The following is a 13,960-nucleotide window of genomic DNA, read 5'->3' as shown; positions in this document are numbered from 1 at the left end:
GCAGATAAAGAGCTTCCCAGACAAGAAAAATCTAAAGAAGTTCATCATCACCAAAACATTATTATATGAAATGTTAAAGAGACTTACTTCAGAAAAGGAAGATCAAAAGTATGAACAATAAAATGGCAAAAAATACATATCTATCAACAATTGAATTTAAAAAGCAAGCTATGCAAACAAGAAGAACAGAGACAGAATCATTGCTATGGTGAGCATTTTTATGGTCAGATGGGAGTAGGGAGTGGGGGACTGGGTGAAGAGGTGAGGGGATTATGAAGTACAAATAGCTAGTTACAGAATAGTTATGGGATGTAAATTGCAGTATAAGAAATGGAGAAGCCAAAGAACTTATACTATACGCATGATCCATGGACATGAACAATGGTGTGGGGATTGCCTGAGGGAGCGGGGTTGCTGCATGGGAGGAGGAAAAATGGGAAAAATTGAGACAATTGTAATAACATGATCAGTAAATAAAATTAAAAATTCCAATTTGACTTATCTATTGCATTTATTAGTTATTTTTGTTTAAAATATATGTTCTTGGCTTATTGAAATATAATTGACATATAACATTATGTAATTTTAACATGTCATCGTCATCATCGGCAGCCGTCCGTCTCGAGAGACGATGGCGTAGCTTCCTGAGAGTCTATCTGCACCGCCAAGAATGGCTGTGCAGTCCGTCTCGGGAGTGACAATCCCTGCCGCACTTGTTACAGGTGAAGGCAGATGGCTGTTGTTGCTGCTGTTGACGCTGCTTCCGCCTCGATCTTTTCTGGGCCGCCTCCTCGTTGCGCGCAGCCTCTGCACGTGACGTACCTTGCCTGACCGCGAGCCTCCAGGCTAGGCGGTCGTCTGCTTGAACTTCCCATGTGTTGAGATTGATGGAGCATTGTGTCATGTCCTTTTTGCAGATGTCTTTGAACCGCAGTTTTGGGCGCCCTGTCATCCTCTTGCCTTCTGCTAGCTCGCCGTAGAGGAGGTCTTTAGGGATACGGCCTGCATCCATTCTTTTGACATGGCCGAGCCACCTGAGGCGTCTCTCGCTAAGAACTGCATGCAAACTGCTCATGTTGGCTCGCTTCAGCACCTCGGTGTTGAGAACCTTATCCTGCCAGGCGACATGCAGGACGCGTCGCAGGCACCTCATGTGGAAGCTGTTGAGTTTCCTTTCGTGCCTTGCGTAGGTGGTCCACGTCTCGCTGCCATAGAGGAGAGTGCTGAGCACGCAGGCTTGGTAGATGCGCAGTCTGGTTTTCTCAGTGAGGCTGGAATTGTTCCATGCTCGCAGGTTCAGTTTGGCCATAACTGTGGCTGCCCTGGCGATTCTCCGGTTGACCTCCCTCCAAGTCAACTGACAGAGAGCTCGAGATGGTGGACCCGAGGTAAGTGAAGTCGTTGACAACCTCCAGGGTGTATCCGTCGATGGTGATGCATGGGGGAGTCCCCGTGCCTTGAGCCATAACATTCGTCTTCGTCAGGCTGATGGCTAGTCCGAACTCCTTGCATGCGTGGGAAAGGCAAGTGACTAGCTGCTGGAGTCCCTCTTCAGAGTGTGATGTCAAGGCTGCGTCGTCGACGAAGAGCATCTCACGGATGAGCACCTCTTTGACTTGGTCTTGGCTCGTAGACGGGCCAGGTTGTAGAGCTTGCCATCGGATCTGGTGTGAATGAAGACACCCTCGCTGCAGTCCTTAAAGGCGTATTGGAGGAGCATGGAGAAGAAGATTCCGAACAGCGTAGGCGCGAGGACGCAGCCCTGCTTTACTCCGCTGCTGACTGGGAAGGCCTCAGAGGTTGCGCCGTTGTAGGACACCGTGCTGTGCATGTTGTCATGAAAGGACATGACCACAGCAAGCAGATGTGGTGGACAGCCAATCTTCCGTAGCAAGCTGAAGAGTCCGCTTCGACTGACCAGATCAAACGCCTTCGTGAGGTCGATAAAGGCGAGGTAGAGTGGTTTATGCTGCTCGTGACACTTCTCCTGCAGCTGGCGTAGGGAGAAGATCATGTCCACTGTTGATCGGCCAGCTCTGAAGCCACACTGGGACTCTGGGTAGACGCGGGAAGCAAGGGTCTGCAGGCGGGCAAGAGCGACCCGGGCGAATACTTTGCCGACGACGCTGAGGAGAGAGATGCCCCGGTAGTTGTTGCAGTCGCTGCGGTCTCCTTTGTTCTTGTACATGGTGATAATGTTGGCGTCTCTCATATCCTGGGGGATGTAACCCTCCTTCCAGCAGCGACAGAGTAGATGGTGGAGCGGCTGTAGCAGGACTGGTTTCCCGCTCTTTAGGATTTCTGGAGGGATTCCGTCGCTTCCTGGTGCTTTCCCGCAAGCGAGGCGGTCGATGGCTTTGCCGAGCTCTGCCGCAGTAGGTGGGGTGTCTAGCTCCTCCATGACTGGTAGGTCTGGGATGGCGTTAAGAGCAGTGTCTGTTACGGTGTTCCTCGTCGCGTACAGCTCGAGGTAGTGCTCGGTCCACTGCCGCATTTGCTGTTCCTGGTCAGTGATGACCTCACCTGTCTTGGACTTAAGGGGGGCGATCTTGGAGGGGATTGGGCCTGTTGCCTTCTTGATACCCTCATACATTCCTCATGCGTTGCCTATATCGGCGGCTTCCTGGATGGTTCTGCACAGGTTTAGCCAATAAGTGTTGGCACAGTGGCGGGCAGTCTTCTGGACTTTGTTCCTGGCAGCCCGTAGAGCTTGAAGTGTACTGGGAGTGGGCGTGGCCTTGTAAGCCAGTAGGGCCTTCCTCTTAGCCTCGATCACGGGTTCCATTTCTTCCCAGTGAGCCTCGTACCAGTCAGCGTTCTTCCGCTCTTTCTTCCCGTAAGCAATAATGGCGGAGTTGTATATGGCGTCGCAGAGACGTGGCCAATTGGATTCGATAATGTCATCTGCCGCCATTCCCTCGCCGAGTGCATCTTCCATCCTGTTGATGAATTGCTGGGTCTTAACTGGGTTGCTGGCACAACTGGTGTTGATGCGTGGGCGACCCTTCATCTTGGAGTGGTGCAACCTCTTCGGCATTATGCGCACCTTGCTTACCACGAGGGCATGGTCCATGTTGCAGTCTGCACTGTGGTAGCTGCGGGTGAGGAGGGTGCTGCCAATATCCGTTCTTCTGGTGATGACGAGGTCAAGCTGGTGCCAGTGGCGGGAGCGGGTGTGCCTCCATGACACCTGGTGGATCTCTTTGCACTTGAAGAATGTGTTTGTCACGCACAGGCCGTGGTGACACGAAAGCTCAAGCAGTCGCTGACCATTCTCATTGATCTTTCCTCTCCCAAAGTTTCCGAGGCAGGTGGGCCAGGCCATGTGGTCGGCTCCTACTCTTGCGTTGAAGTCTCCAAGGAGATAAAGAGCGTTACTTCTGGGGATCTTGGATAACGCTTCATCCAGTGCATGGTAGAACTGTTCTTTCTCTTCAGTGGTGGCGCAGAGGGTTGGGGCATATGCGCTGAGAATGCTGACTGGGCCGAAAGTTGTTGACAATCGGAGGGTAAGTAATCTCTCTGTGCCTCCTGTGGGTGGCTCTATGGAGTTAACAAGCGTGTTCTTCACAGCGAACCCAACACCGTGCTGTCTTGGTTGGTCCGGAGACTTCCCTTGCCAGTAGAAGGTGTAGTTGGTTTCTCTGATAGCTCCGTTGTCGGCCAACCGGGTCTCCTGTAGAGCCGCAATGTCGATGTTTAGTCGTGCCAGTTCCCTGTCGATGACGGCGGTTTTCCTGGCACCATTGATCCACGGAAGGTCTGCAGTAAGTCCGGGACACATGGTCCTGATGTTCCAGCTAGCGAGGCGAAGAGCTGGAGGCTTCTTTCTTGTTGTTTGCTTGGAATTGCCTGGTGCGAGTGTTTTGTGGCCCACTTTTCAAGAGACGCCTCTCTGATCCCCACGCACCCAGTGGGGCAGGCGAGCCATGGCGAGACGGCACCTAATTGGCTGGGGGCTGCCCAGCTTGAGGCGGGCGGTAGCTGTCCAGTGAGGTGCGATGACCTCTCCCACTGTCAGAGGAGACCCCTGGTGCTCGTTTCCTTCGCCAATCGGATGAGCTTATAACCGGTAACTGTCTCCTCCCGTGTTGAGTCGACATCTTGCGATGACGCTGGAGTGTCCTCTCCAGTGAAGCTACAAAGCCTGGGCAGGGTGATATGGAGGGCCAGCTGTTGCCCATGCAGCAGACCCCCCCTCTCTTCGCAGCTGAAGGATCCAAGGGGAAAGACAGAGTCAATACAGCTTGGCTTCAGGTGCGCCGCAGGAGTTGCCGGTGTTGACTACAACGTCAAACCGCCTTAGGGACTCCGGCTCCGGATTTTCTGTCGGGGTTTACTCCCTTAGCCTTTCCCCTGAGGAGGTATGCCGCAAGGCAGCGGAGGTTTGGAGTCAGAGTTTCTCTTCTCCTTAGCCTTTCCCCTGAAGAGGTATGCCGCAAGGCAGCGGAGGTTTTTTGGAGTCAGAGTTTTCCTTCTCTGGTGTGCCCTGACTGGAAGATCGAACCAGCAACACTTAGCTCGCAGGCCGATGCTCGATCCACTGAGCCAAACCAGCCAGGGGGTAATTTTAACATGTACAATGTGATTATTTAACATACATATGTATTGTGAATTAATGACCACTATAAGGTTAGTTAACACATCCATCACTTCACATAGTTGCCATTTTTGTTTGTGTGGTGAGAACTTTTTAAGAACAAGTCTTAGTAACTTTCCAGTATATAGTATAATACTGTTAATTGTAGTCACCATGCTGTACATTAGATCCCCAGTCCTTATTTATTTTATATCTGGAAGTTTGTACCCTTTGACTACCTTCATCTATTTTCCTGCCTTCCCCCAACTCATCCCTAACCCTGACAAGCACCAATCTTCTCTGTTTCTATGAGTTCAGTTTTTAAGAGTTCCCATATAGGGTAGATCATACAGTGTCTGTCTTTTTCTGTCTAACTTATTTCACTAATGTCCTCAGGTTTTATCTATGTTGTCACAAATGGCAGGATTTTCTTCTTTCTTGTGGCTGAATAACATTTCATTGTTAAGTATACACAACATTTTGTCAGCCCATTCATTCATCAGTGGACACGTGCATTGTTTCTATGTCTTGGCTATTGTAAATAACGCTGCAATGAACATGGGTTGCATATATCTTTTTGATATCCTGTTTTTATTTCTTTTGAATAATTCCCCAAAGTGGGAATTCTGGGTCATACTGTGGTTCTCTTCGAATTTCTTGAGGAATCTCCATAGTGTTTTTCATAGTGGCTGCACCAATTTACACTTCTACCTATATACAGTGCATAAAGGTTTCCTTTGCTAATACTTACCACTTGTCTTTTTGACAGTAGCCATTCTGACATGTGTGAGGTGATATCTCAGTGTAGTTTTGATTTGCATTTCTCTGATGATTAATGATGTTGAGCACCTCTTCATGTACCTGTTGGCCATTTGGATATCTTCTTTGGAGAAATGTCTATTCAGTTCTGCCCATTTTTAATTGGATTATTATTATTATTTGCTATTGAGTTATATGAGTTCTTTCTACATTTTGGATATTAACTCCTTATCACATGTATAATTTGCAAATATTTTTTTCTATTATGTAGGTTGTCTTTTTATTTTATTGATTATTTCCTTTGCTCTGCAGATATTTTTAGTTTGATGTAGTCCAATGTGTTGATTTTTACTTTTGTTGCTTGAGCTTTTGATATTATGGCCAAAAAATTATTGCTAAAAACAATGTCAAGGAACTTTTTCCTTATGTTTTCTTCTCGGAGTTTTAAGGTACTGATACTTACATTTAGGTCTTTAATTTATTCTGAGTTAAATTTTGTGACTGGTGTAAGATAGGGGTCCATATTCATTCATTTGGATGTGGACATTCAGTTTTCCTAAACCACTTATTGAAGAGACTATCTTTTCCCCATTGAAGATTCTTGTATTCCTTATCTTATATTAGTCAACTGCATACGTGTGGTTTTATTTCTGGGTTCTTAATACTTTTCCATTGGTTTATGTGTCTGTTTTTATGCCAGTACCATACTCTTTTGATTACTACGACTTTGTGACAAAGTCTGAAATAAGGAAGTGTGATGCTTTCAAATTTGCTCTTCTTTCTCAGAATTGCTTTGAATATTCAGGGTATTTGTGGTTTCATGCAAATTTAGAATTTTTTTTCTTTTTCTATGAAAAATGCCATTGGAATTTTGTTAGAAGTTGCATTGAATTTATAGGTGGCTTCAGATAGTATAAACATTCAAACAATATAAATTCTTCTGATCCATGAACATGAGATAAGTCTCAATTCATTTGTGTCTTCTTCAGTTTCTTTCATCAATATCTTACAGTTTTCAGCATATAGCTCTTTCACCTCCTTGATTCATTTACTTATACATATTTTATTGTTTTTGATGCTAGTGTAATGAGATGGTTTATTTATTTTTCATATAGGTCATTGTTAGTGTATAGAAACACAATTGACTTTTGCATGTTGATTTTTTATCCTACAACATTACTGAATTCACTTATAATTCTCATTTATTAGGCTTCATAATCAAAATTTGCTGGTGTGTGTGTGTGGGGGGTGGGGCCCAAGTTTTATTTTGTGTGTGTGTGTTTGGCGGTAGTGCCGCAGCTATTTTCTTAGAAGTTTCAGTTTGCTGGATTGCTCCTTTTCCTTGTCGGTTGGATAGAACGAGTAAGCTTTTGTTGGGGCTTTCGTGCCTGTGCCCATTGGCACTTAGGGGTTGCTAGCTTTTCAGCTTAACCTCTAAGATGTATGAGGCTAAAAGAAAACCCAGAGAACTGAATGCTAAGTTGTTCTTTAAAGCCCAAGGTCTCTAGCCTATGTGACTTCTTCTCTCCATCCTTTAGAGTCTTCTTATGTTTGTTTTTATATGAAATGTGCAAAGAATTAGTTATATTTAGCAGTAGGAATAGAGAAAAGTACATTTACTTTACCTTCCTGGAAGTGGAAGTTATGATGCATATTTGATATGCATGGATATTATTTAAAGATTTGTATGCATGTGATATATAATGTCCAAAGACGGTGAGAGACTCTTTCATTCATTCAACATTTATTCTAGGCCTACCGTGCCAGGCACTGTTCAAGGCACTGCAGATATAGCGGTGAACAGAATAGATGATGTTCTCATTACAGGCCATACATTGTTGTGAGAAGAGAAAGACAGTTAGCAAACAAAACATAGTGTGTTCCATTGTGAAAAGTGCTATTGGAATAAGGAAAGAAGGTTTAGGAAGACAATGAGTGCTGCAGACATTGGAGGTCTGGTATTTTATACAGGTGGTCAGCAAAAATAACGTTGGAGCAGAGACATGAAAAAGAGTGAGCCTTGTGAATATCTGGGGAAGATCTCTCCAGGTGCGAGACGAAGGTCTGAGGTGGCGCACACTGGTTCTGTTCAGGTAACAGCAGGGAGGCCAGAGTGGCTAGAGTGAGATGGGCAAGGGAAAAAGTTGTAAATGACATCAGAGATGTAGTTGGGCAACCGGACTGTGGAGAGCCTTGAAGGCAGGCATAGGAATTTGGGCTTTTCCTTTGCAATGAGGTTTTTTGTTTGTTTGTTTTCAGAGGAAAATAGTATGATCCAGCTTACAGGTTTACTCTGTCTGCTCCGTGGAGGAGTGACTACAATGAAGGAGGTACAGGTCAAGTGAGGCAGCTTTTGCAAATGTTCAAGAGGGTTCAATGATGGCTTGAACTCAGATAAGAGTTGGTGAGGTGTGGCCAGACTCTGGAAATATTTTGAAAGTATAACTTACAGGTTTTGCTAATAGATTCTATGTGGGGGATGGGAGGGGAGAGAAAGAGAAAAGAGAAAGAGGGAGAGAGAGAGAGAGAGAGAGAGAGAGAGAGAGAGAGAGAGAGAGAGAGAGAGAGAGAGAGAGAAAGAGAGAGAGAGGGAGAGAGAGAGAGAGAGAGAGAGAGAGAGAGAGAGAGGGAGTCAATGATGGTTTAAGGTCCTTGGTATGAGCAATTGGAAGAATGAAACTGCCATTTTTTGAGATAGGGTAGACTCAGGGAGGTACAGGCGGTTTTGGGAAGGGCAGGAATTAAGGGTTTGCGTTTGGATGTATAAAGTCTGAGATACTCTTTAGTGTGGATGTCTAGTAGGAACTTGGTCATATGAGTCTAAGTTTAAGGACTGCAGCCATCCTGTGTACAGACATAAATTTGGGAGGGATAATTATATAGATAATATTTAAACATATGAGATTAGACATGATTACATATACAGTGGCTGTAGATAAACAAGAAAAGAGTCCTGAGCCTGACACACTCCAATATTTAGAGGTCAAGGGGGTGAAGAGAAACTAGCAAAGGAAAATTAAGAGAAATTAGTGACATAGGAGAAGAACCAAGGGAGAGTGGTGTGCTGGGAGCTGACCGAAGGAAGTGTTTCCAGAAGGATGGAGTGATTACATGGTCAAATAAAAAGAGCTGAAAATTGGCTCTTGGATTTGGAAATGTGGAAGTCCCTGGTGGTCTCACCAAGGGGAGTGTCCATATTGGGAGAGGAAGAGAGGAGAGAAGTGAAGACAGATGGCGAGTGTAGACAACTCTTCGGAAGAGTTTTGCTGTAAAAGGAAACAAAAAAGGGATGGTGGTTGAAGGGGGAGGTGGGGCTGAGGAAGGAGTTATTACTATACATACCAAGTATATGTATATTTAGATATTTAGATATAGAATTTGAATTTATTTTGATTGACAATGAAATCTAAAATTTCATATAGTGAAAAGTCTTCACTAGGCTTGGTAATCTTAGCAATAGCATTTATATTTGAAGAAGACTTAGTTAAGTATGAATTGGTCTGCGCAAGATGTATAATTTTAAAGGCTGTTTCTTTGGTTAAAATAGATTCGCAATTTCAGTTAACCCTTTCCAATAAGAGTCCCCCCAAATGAATATTTACTTAGCAATGATAGAAAATTTTATATTTACAGAGTATGCATCAGTCTCTTCATCAGAACCAACACAAAGATGAAACTTTACATTAGCAGTGTAAGAGGGAATTAAAGTGAAGTGGTCTCAAGTCAGAGAAACTGAGTCTGCTAAATGTGGGCCATGGGATTTGAAGGTGAAACTCACCTGCAACCCTCCACAGCACTAATTTAAGCCTCTTGAGCCACTTGATCCCCTTTGCCTTCCTCATCATTGTTTCTATTGCTTCCTACATTGAAGCATTTATTTTGAACTGCTTCCAGCTTTCCAAAATCATAATCACTCAGATCAGAAGAACTGTATTTGTTCTCCAGGACGCCTGGCTCTCCAGAGCCTTTTGCCTGTGCTGTGTGTTCACCAAACACCTTTCTTTTTCCAGCTAGGCTCCTTTTCCCAGGCTTCCCTGCAGCTGGGTGGGGCCAAAGTACTGAGGGTGGGAGTAATACAATATAAGGTTCTTTCAGCCAGTACTTCCAGCCCGCAGCCTGGCCCGCGAGATAGCAGGTCCGTGAGATAGCGGGTACACAATCCTCTATGCTCTCTCCCTTCCCTTGTCTGCTGGCTGGAGGAGGAAGATGCGCTGGAAGAGCCTGGCTCCGGATTGTGGAGCAGAGCATCACCCCTGAACAGGTTTGCACTGTGGCCTGAGCAAGAAATGAGCTTTTATTACGTGGAACCTCTGAGACTTTGGAATTGTTTATTATAGTAGTGAGCCTGCTTTGATTAATACCTACTCCTTTGGTTGAGATGTGATTAGTATTCACTTTGCATTCATACTTAGAAGGTCCAGAGGGTAGGGGTGGGAGGAAAACATGGCTACATGCACTATGTTCTGGGTCTTTGAAAGGCAAGGACTCTGTCTTTGGGCCTATTTGGGTGGCACTGTTGGCATGAACAGGACCACATTGGGAGGCAAACAACTCTTTTTAAATAACCTTTCTGTAGTTTTCCAGAAACATTTCCCTCTAAGAACTTAAGCCACTTTTAGGGCCTTGAAGGTCTCATGGGGTATAAGAGGAAGGAGAAACAAATTATTCAGCAACTATCCTGTGTCAGGAATTTTTTTATTGCATCATCTTATTTAATTTTTACAAAAATCCAGTGAGGTAGTAATAATTAACCTCAGATTATAGATGCTGATAACCAACTACACTCATTGTTCTTTGTGATACCCAGTTTGTCAAGAATTTGGGCAGTGGAGCTCTTTCTAGCTGGCATCTGTATAATTTTGACAGCCCCTGCCTTCCCTTTAATCTTCAATGTTTCCTTGCTTTTCAGCACAACAAACGGACTCTTGTACTTTTCCTGCCATGGATCTAAAATATGCTATTCCTCTGCGGTGCCCAGCTCATTTAGGGAAAAGTATTTACAAACAAAGACCTGGGTACTGTGTGCTTGTTATTGTTGGGGTGCCATGACTTTAAAAGGGAGAATTAAAAAAAATTCTTATTGATTTTAGGGAGACAGTAAAGGAAGCAGAGAGGGAGGGAGGGAAACATCGACTAGTTTCCCCTAACATCTCACACCCCCTGTTGCATGTGCCTGGACCAGGGACTGAACCCACAAACTAGGTATGTGCCCCAACCAGGAATCCAGTCTGGGACCAACCAACTGAACCACATTGCCAGGGCAAAAAAGGATAATTTTATCTTAATTAAAATTTTTCTCACCAGCAATGTATAAGGATTCTAATTTTTCCACATCCTCACTAACACTTATTTTCTGTTTTATTTTTATTTATGTATTTATTTTTTTTTACTTGTCAGAAGGAGACTGGCAGCATTACTACTGAGTTATACTGCTAATTAACCTTCAACTATTTGTATAGCCCATAAGAAATAACACTGCTCACACATACGAGAAAGCAAGTCAATGAAATGTGCACTGTTTTATTTTTAATTATAGCCTTCTAGTTGGTTTGAGGTAGTATGTCATTGTAGTTTTGATTGACATTACCCTAATGATGTTGAGCATCTTTTCATAGGCTTATTGGACATTCATTTATCTCTTTTGGAGTAATATCTTTTCAAGTCCATTGCTCTTTTAATTGGGTTGTTTGTTTCTTTGTTGTTGAGTTGTAGGGATTCTTTATATATCCAGATATTAAATTGTTATCACAAATGATTTGCAAACATTTTCTCTCATTCTTTAATTGTCTATTTACTTTCTTGATAATGTTCTTCATTGAAAAAGAATTCTTATAAGTAGAAAAAAAAGAGTTCTTAATTTTGATAAAGTCCAATATATCTATATTTTTCTCTCCTTAATGTTAAAAATATATATTTTTTCAATTTCAGTTTACATTCAATATTTTTTTGTATTCATTACAGGTGTACAGCATAGTGTTTAGACAACAATATACTTTACAAAGTGTTCCCCCCTGATATTTCCAGTGCCCAACTGACACCACACATAGTTATTACAGGATTATGGGCTATGTTCTCTGTGCTGTACTGTACATCCCACGACTATTTAGTACTTCTTAATCCCTTCACCTTTTTTACCCAGTCCCTCAACCCCTCTCCTTTCTGGAAACCATCTCTCCTTAACTTTTGAGGGAGTTCCTCCATTGAAAATTTCATTTCAGTTGTAGTTTTCAACTCCAGATTTCTATTTGGTTCTGTTAACCAAAAAATGAAAAGCTGCAGTGAGAGGCAATAAGTGTTTACTTGAGATCCAAAGAATAGCTCTTTAGGAAGCACTGATTCAGGCAGAAATCCAAACAATATTCTGGTTAGGGGATAAGGCAGGGCTTGTTATGAGAAAGGGAAGCGACATAATTATGTGAATAGAAGAAAGGAATTTCTCTTGGTGTTAATAAGTCAGGGAAGGAATTTTTATAGGTGCAAATAAGCTAAGTTATTATTTTTAAGTGTATTTTATTGCTTATGTTGTTACAGTCATCCCAATTTTTTTCCCTTTGCTCCCCTCTGCCCAGTACCCCTTTTCCCCCAGCAATCCCACCTCCCTTAGTTCATGTCCATGGGTCGTGCATATAAGTTCTTTGGCTTCACTCTTTCTTATATTATTCTTAACTTTCCCCTGTCTATTTTGTACCAACCAATTATGCTTCTTAATCCCTGCACCAATTCCCCATTTTTCCCCCTTCTGCCTCCCAGCTGATAACCCTTCAAATGATCCCCATACCTATGATTCTGTTCCTATTCTGGTTTGCTTAATTGGATTTTTTTTTAAATTTATTTTATTTTTATTTTTTAAATTTTATTTTTATTGTTTTTCTATTACAATTGTCCCACTTTTCTCCTATAGCTACCCTCCACCCAGCCCTCCCCTTCTCCCACAGTCAATCCCTACCCCGTTGTCTGTGTCCATGGGTTATTTATACTAGTCTCTTTACTGAAGCCTTCCCCTGCTTACTCCCCCTCCCCCCCGATAACTGTTACTCTGTTTCTTGTTCAATTTTGTTCATTTGTTTGTGTTCTTCATTAATTTCATGTATCAGGTGATATATGGTATTTTTCTTTCATTGTCTGGCTTATTTCACTAAGCATAATTCTCTCAGGTTCCATCCATGTTGTTGCAAATGGCATGAGTTCCTTCTTTCTTTCTGCTACATAGTACTCCATTGTGTAGATGTACCACAGTTTTTTTATCCACTCATCTACAGATGGGCACCTAGGTTGTTTCCAGCACTTGGCTATTGTAAATAGTGCTGCTATGAACATTGGGGTGCATAGGTTCTTTTGAATTGGTGTTTCAGGATTCTTTGGGTATAGTCCTAGCAGTGGAATCGCTGGTTCAAAAGGCAGTTCCATTTTTAATTTTTTGAGGTAATTCCATACTGTTCTCCATAGTGGCTGCACCAGTCTGCATTCCCACCAACAGTGCAGTAGGGTTCCCGTTTCTCCACATCCTCGCCAGCACTTGTTGCTTGTTGATTTGTTGATGATGGCCATTCTGACTGGTGTAAAGTGATATCTCATTGTGGTTTTTATTTGCATCTCCCTGATGGCTAATGATGTTGAGCATTCTTTCATATGCCTATGGAGCCTCTGTACATCCTCCTTGGAGAAGTGTTTGTTCAGGTACTTTGCCCATTTTTTAATTGGGCTGTCTGTCTTCTTTTTGTTGAGACATCTAAGTTCTTTATGTATTTTGGAGTTCAATCCATTGTCTGAGATATCTATGGCAAATATATTTCCCCTTATGGTTGGTTCCCTTTTCATCTTGCTGATGTTTTCATTTGCTGAGCAGAAACTCTTTAGTTTGATGTAGTCCCATTTGTTTATTTTTTCCTTTATTTCCCTTGCCTTAGGAGGTGTATCAGTGAAAATATTGTTATGTGGGATATCTGACGCTTTCCTGCCTATGTTTTCCTCTAGGACTTTTATGGTGTCATGGCTTACATTTAAGTCTTTGATCCATCTTGAGTTTATTCTGGTGTGTGGTGTAAGTTGGTGGTTCAATTACATTTTTTTGCATGTCCCTGTCCATTTCCCCTAGCATCATTTGTTGAAGAGGCTCTTCTCACTCCATTTTATGTTCCTTCCCACTTTGTCAAATATTAGTTGATCATAGAGACCTGGGTTTATTTCTGGGCTCTCTATTCTGTTCCATTGATCTATATGTCTGTTCTTATGCCAGTACCAGGCTGTTTTGATTACAGTGGCCATGTAGTATAATTTGATGTCAGGTATTGTGATTCCTCCTATTGTGTTCTGCTGTTTCATGATTGCTGTGGCTATTCAGGGTCTATTTTGGTTCCATATAAATTTTTGAAGTATTTATTCCAGGTCTGTGAAATACATTGCTGGTATTTTAATAGAGATTGCATTGAATCTATAAGTTGCTTTGGGTAGTATGGACATTTTAATGATGCTGATTCTTCCCATCCATGAACATGGTATATGCTTCCATTTATTTGTATCTTCCTTAATTTCTTCAGTGTTATGTAGTTTTCCAAGTCTTTTATCTCTTTGGTTAAATTTATTCCTAGGTACTTTATTTTTCTTGTTGCTATAGTACATGGG

The 13,960-nt window shown here is 42.8% G+C and overlaps 1 protein-coding gene and 1 non-coding gene across 2 annotated transcripts in view; one reads left to right on the top strand and one right to left on the bottom strand.

Annotated features, from left to right (window-relative positions):
* SRD5A2 (steroid 5 alpha-reductase 2) overlaps positions 1 to 13,960 on the top strand; it is a 65,788-nt gene that overhangs the window by 34,927 nt on the left and 16,901 nt on the right. The gene's annotated exons all lie outside the window — the stretch shown is intronic.
* Positions 10,727 to 10,854, bottom strand: LOC150005796 (small nucleolar RNA SNORA19). The gene has a single exon (XR_016512154.1). It is a non-coding gene; the product is annotated as a small nucleolar RNA SNORA19 (small nucleolar RNA).

This window comes from Furipterus horrens, unplaced genomic scaffold (genome assembly GCF_987537825.1).
Source record: "Furipterus horrens unplaced genomic scaffold, mFurHor1.1.pri manual_scaffold_6, whole genome shotgun sequence".
Classification (NCBI taxonomy): Eukaryota; Metazoa; Chordata; class Mammalia; order Chiroptera; family Furipteridae; genus Furipterus; species Furipterus horrens.
This window is presented reverse-complemented; position numbering and strand designations above follow the sequence as displayed.